We start from the raw sequence: 6,550 nt of genomic DNA, 5'->3' as shown, positions 1-6,550 counted from the left end.
CATGGCGTCAGGAACGGGGTGAGGAGGGAACGAGTGAGAGGGAAGGGAGGACGGGGTGAGAGGGGAACGGGGAAATGGGGTGAAGGTGAAAGGGAACGGAGTGAGAGGGGAACGGGGGACAGGGGGACGGAAACGGGGATGAAGGTGAGAGTGTAATGGGTTGAAGAAAGAGAGAGAGAGAAGAAAGAGGGGAAAAGGAATGGATGAAGGGGGTTTGTGGTTTGTCACACTTTACATAAGGTGGGTCTTATACCACAGTAACATCAGTGTAATAAAAACAATGACTTACAGGCTATAGTCCTTACCACGTATGCTAGCTCTCTTATGTATCTTGTGATGTGGTGTCGTGGCGATGGTGGTGATGTGTGGTGATGGAGGTGGTGTGGTGTGATGTGTGTGTCTTGTGTGTGTGTAAACGTATAAACGTGATGCATCAAATCTTTTCAGAGGAAGCATCTAAAAAACAGATTAAAGACGTGACCCTTCGTGGGGTTAACACCACGACAAGTATCCAATCCCTTTGTAGAAACATGCAGAGAGTGTCCATCAAACGCACCGTTCATGGTACGTGAATATAGGTGAAGCACAACAGCGGAAAAAACAAAATTATGCTAATCACATGTAACAAATAGTGCTTTGCTGAGGTGCCAGTAGCATACAAACTCTATATTCCCGTCCATTTGGATTACACACACACACACACACACACACACACACACACACACACACACACACACACCACCACACACACACACACACACACACACACACACACACACACACACCACACACACACACACACACTCCCCTATCTTAGTTAAGTGGCTGATCTCTGACAAGATGTTTTGGTGCTTAAGAAGACACAGCGTGCGCTCTGCGGTTCTTCGACTCACAAAGCAAGGCCTTTTCGAGGGTGTTTCGTTTGGCTTCCTGGTGGAAGAGGCACGCTTTCAATGACATGCTTGGTTAGCTTGTTCTACAGCAATTAACACGAAAATAGGTAATTCTCTGCCTCAAGATGGACCCACTGAGCTATAACCCAGTTCAATCTCTGCACAGTTGACAATATAATAGTTCTTCCCCAAATTGCCTTTCGCACTTGGATGCATGTGCAGACATACTCTTGCGGGTTTAGTTTTTTCTAACTGATGCACCCCACACATACAAGTTTGGGACACTCACACACAGTCACAGTCACAGTCACACACTCACTTCTCTTCCCTGTCTCTTTCTTCACATCTGCTGAAAATGTATGTACTTTCAAACAAACACACACACATACACACACCTCTCTTCTCCAGGTGAAGGACAGGTCACATAAGACAAACAACACAATTGAAAAGTAATAAAGCCACTTACTCTATCCACTGTAAAAAACATACTTAATTTACTAAAATGGTTTTCACCATCTTTTCCTTTGAGTCATGTCTGTTTGCATGTAATATTATCTAGGCCGTGGGACAGGTTTTACTGGTGAACTGATATGTCTGTCAAAATGATATCAAAATGATACCACCAGTCAGGATTCCCAGGTCACCATTAACATAGATAGGAGCATCCATATTTACATGACAGTATTTACACAGCTTATATCCGTATGACACTGGTGTTGAGTTGTCATGTGAAATGTATTGAAGAGAACTGAACATAACGCCATTCCCTGACCTTGACCTGTATTGAGACTCACAATGTTGCAATGGGTGTCAAACATTATGATGTGAAGGGAAGTATCTATATCATTCTATGCTGTTAACAATGCATTATGGACAGATGGATCACATGTACTCTATTCTTCGTCTACCAGAATGATTTGACACATATGACATAGGGACACAATGATATACAGACTCGTGGCTGAAGGACAACATTAAGAGCATACAGCTGGCGGGTTATTACACTCTATCAGCAGGACAGAACAACAGCCTCTGGTAAGACACGGGGCGGAGACCCATGCATATTGTAAACAATAGCTGGTGCACGAAGGAAGTCTCAGGTTTGCTCGCCTGAGGAATCTCATCAAGAGCTTAACCAACATCTACCTAAAGTTTCATCTGTATTTTTCGTAGCTGTTATTACCACCACAGAACCGAGTTGCACTAAAACCGAACTCAATGAGCTGTGTTCTTCCATAAGCAAACAGGAAAACGCTCATCCAGAGGCGACGCTCCTAGTGGCCAGGACTTTAATGCAGGAAACTTAAATCAGTGTTCCCTAATTCTTCAGCGATTGTAAATAGCAACCAGAGGGAAACAAATTCTAGACCACCTGTACTCTACACACAGAGACGTACAAACTCTCCTCCCCCTCCAATTGGCAAATCTGACCATAACTCTATCCTCCTGATTACTGCTGACAACAAAAATAAAGCAGGAAGCACCAGTGACTCGGTCTATAAAAAGTGGTCAGATGAAGCAGATGCTAACTACAGGACTGTTTTGCTAGCACAGACTGGAATATGTTCGGGATCTCCAATGGCATTGAGGAGTACACCACATCAGTCACTGATTTACCAATAAGTGCATCGCGATGTAGTTCTCACAGTGATGTACGTACATACCCCAACCAGAAGCCATGGATTAACAGGCAACATTGGCACTGAGCTAAAGGTAGAGTTGCTGCTTTCAAGGAAGCTGGACTCTAAACCGGAAGCTTAGAAGAAATCCTCTATGCCCTCCGACGAACAAAGCGTTAGAACAGACGAAGATTGAATGGTACTACACGGCTCCGACGCTCGTCGGATGTGCAGAGCTTGCAAACTATTACAGGCTACAAAAGGAAGCACAGCCAAGAGCTCCAGTGACACAAGCCTACCAGATGAGCAACATAACTTCTATGCTTGCTTCGAGACGGATTACCAGGACGTGTACTCCAGGATGCGCTGACCAACTGGCAAGTGTCTTCATTGACATTTTCAACCTCTCCCTGTCTGAGTCGTAATACCAACATGTTCAAGCAGACTATCATTGTCCCTGTGCCCAAGAACACTAAGGTAACCTGCCTAAAATGACTACCGACCCGTAGCACTCACATCTGTAGCTATAAATGCTTTAAAACTGGTCATGGCTCACCTCAACACCATTATCCCAAAACCCTAGACCCACTCCAATTGCATACCGCACCAACAGATCCACAGACGATCAATCTCTATTGCACTCCACACTGCCCTTTCCCACCTGGACAAAAGGAACACCTATGTGAGAATGCTATCATTGACTACAGCTCAGCGTTCAACACCATAGTGCCCTCAAAGCCAGCACTAAGCTAAGGACCCTGAGACTAAACACCTCCCTCTGCAACTGATCCTGGACATCTTGACGGCCGCCCCCAGGTGAAGTGTAGGTGACAACACATCCGCCACGCTGATCCTCAACACGTGGGCCCCTCAGGCTGGGTGCGTGCTCAGTCCCCTCCTGTACTCCCTGTTCACTCATGACTGCACGGCCAGGCACGACTCAACACCATCATTACATTTTCCGATGACACAACAGTGTAGGCCTGATCACCGACAACGATATACAGCCTATAGGGAGAGGTCAGAGACCTGACCGTGTGATGCCAGGACATCAACTCTTCCTCAACGTGATCAAGACAAAGAAGAGATGTGGACTACAGGGCAAGGACCGAGCACGCTCCCATTCTCATCGACGGGGCTGTAGTGAGCAGGTTGAGAGCTTCAAGTTCTGGCGTCCATATCACCAACAAACTAACATGGTTCAAGCACACCAAGACAGTCTGTGAGAGGCATGACAAAACCTATTCCCCCTCAGGAGATTTGGCATGAGTCCTCAGATCCTCAAAAGTGCTTCAGCTGCACAATCGAGAGCAACCTGACTGGTTGCATCACTGCCTGGTATGGCAAACTGCTCAGCCTCCGACTGCAAGGCACTACAGAGGGTAGTGTGTACGTCTTGTACATCACCGGGCCAAGCTTCCTCCATGGCTACCCAGACTATTTGCATTGCCCCCCCCCCACGCTGCTGCTACTCTCGTTATTATCTATTGCATAGCCACTTTAATACCTCTACCTACATGTACATAATTACCTCAAATACCTCGACACCGATGCACCCCGCACATTGACAAATTGACTCTGTACCGGTACCCCTTGTATATAGCCCTGCTATTGTTATTAATGCTGCTTTTAATATTGTTATTCTTATCTCTTTCTTTTTCTTTTTTTAAGGGGTGGATCAGCTTAATATTGCAGAAAGAAGTGCTCCAATGTAATTGTCTGCATCATTCCAATCCCCCATGTTTTTTGGTAAATATATAATCCATACACATGCATACATATACACATATATACATACCCACATACCTATATAGACATACATACTTTTTTAAAGAATATACCTTATATTATTCCCTGCAAACCCTACCGCCGATCCCAATGGAGTAAACTAATAAACACTTCTGCTTTTACCTTCAATTTATACATCTTATACACATTTTACAGACACAGTCTACTTTACAATAGTCTCTCTTGTTTGTTCTTAGTCCTTCCTCTATTCTGATGTCCATCCATATTCTTATCTCTTAATTTTGGGGGAATTTTCTTTAAAACTGCATTGTTGGTTAAGGCTTGTAGTAAGCATTTCACTGTAAGGTCTACCTACACCTGTTGTATTCGGCGCATGTGACAAAAACAATTTTATTTGATTTATACTATGGATTTCAGTCCAGGAGATTATTTCGGAAGCACCCCTCTGTGGATGACATGAGCAGACAAGCACAAGTGCCCAACTCGCATGGTAAGTTTGAACCCAGAATGGTGACTACGTATACTGACCAATCACAAAAGGCGTGTGGTCAGCGCAAAAAAGTTTGACCATGCACTAGTAGTATGTTACTTACTGTGCCCCCCAACGGTTATCCCTTCTGTTTTATTCTATGTTGTTTGGAACATGTGGCGATGGAAAGGTCATTCACGTCATGAGCTGTCCAAGAAGAGCTGTTAGTGCCTCTTGCTCCTCCGAAACAGGTACCATCACACATGCTTGTTTTAAGGATTCCCAATCAAACAAAAACATGCATTCATATTATAACATGTTCATTATGATTTTACTATGATATTTCTTCGTAAATACCTTACAATTCCTATATAGTGAAGCAAAGCTCTGGACTGAGATGAGCTTGGCTTTAAAATGTATTTTATTTTTATTATTTAACTAGGCAGTCAGTTAAGAACAAATTCTTATTTACAATGATGGCCTACTTGTAAAGCCTACTAGTAGTAGGCTTTACAAGTAGGCCATGGAAAACAACATGTTTTGTCTGGAAGGTCCATTGGAGATGCTGGGGGTGTCTGAATAAAAAAAAGAAGAAGAGAATGCATCCCAAATAGCACCCCACTTCCTATGTAGTGCACTACTTTAGACCAGGCCCATAGGCTATGTAGGGAGCACTTGTTAACCGTCCATTTGGTACGAACCATAGAGACACACTATCTGTGAGTACTGGTGTAGAACGCTACTAATAGTAGAGAAGGAAAGTGGAGACTTGTTATGCTACTGATTTCTGCTTTTCACTGCTTCAATGGGTTTATTGCTGTTACTGAGTGGAGGGTTAATCATTGTTACTGAGTGGAGGGTTAATCATTGTTACTGAGTGGAGGGTTTATTGCTGTTACTGATTGGAGGCTGTGCCATTAAATCTCTCCCTGTGTGTGTATGGATCTCCCAGGCTGCTCTTCTTTAGACCGAGGGGGCTGACGTCACACTCCCACCCTGGTAGTTGGAAGTGTGACACTCTGCCTGTGTGCCAGCTCCACCAAGACGGCAAACGCTGCACAGCCACTGGTAAGTCCCCACTCCTACACACTCACACACACCACATATGCTGCCACGGATAAACGTACATGTACACACACAATAAATATATCAACACACGCAGGCACTCACACATTACACACATGTGCAAGCCTACACACACATGGGAAAATATTTGTGTTTGCCTTCTTGTTTTTATTTGTCATCACTTATTAATATGTTCCAGCATCTCTGCCTTATCTGCTGCCAAAATGGTAGACAGTAGATGTGGTCATCTGGATGGGAGTGGTGACTACAGCCTTGTGGAGGAGCCGAGGGCAATAGTGCTAGCTCTGGACTATGATCCTGTACAAAACAAAGTAAGGAAATGGTAGAAATAGACTACAGTGAAGTCAGTTTTACAACTTCAAAACTGCAGTGCAAAATCACTTGACTGCTCTTTATTGACTATGGAGCACTTTGGGTCAGCTGTATTCAGATCTGCTGCCACCTATATGTCATAACTGGTTACTGTAGGACTGTTGATGATGAGGAAGTGAAACTGTTTGGTCCATGTCAGGCAATGATGCTTACGAGGCATTATGATAAAAAATAATAAAATGTGTGTCTTTTCCTAGGTGTACTTTGCCAGTACGGTACTGAGGCAGATTGACCGGGCTGATTTGGACTGCGGGTCCTGGGAAGTTCTGCTCACTGAGGGGTTGGACTCACCAAAGGGCCTGGCTGTGGACTGTGTCAACTGCAAGCTCTACTGGACTGACTGAGGGTGGGTGGTGTACCCC

Source organism: Salvelinus sp. IW2-2015, linkage group LG6.2 (genome assembly GCF_002910315.2).
Source record: "Salvelinus sp. IW2-2015 linkage group LG6.2, ASM291031v2, whole genome shotgun sequence".
NCBI lineage: Eukaryota > Metazoa > Chordata > Actinopteri > Salmoniformes > Salmonidae > Salvelinus > Salvelinus sp. IW2-2015.
This window is presented reverse-complemented; position numbering follows the sequence as displayed.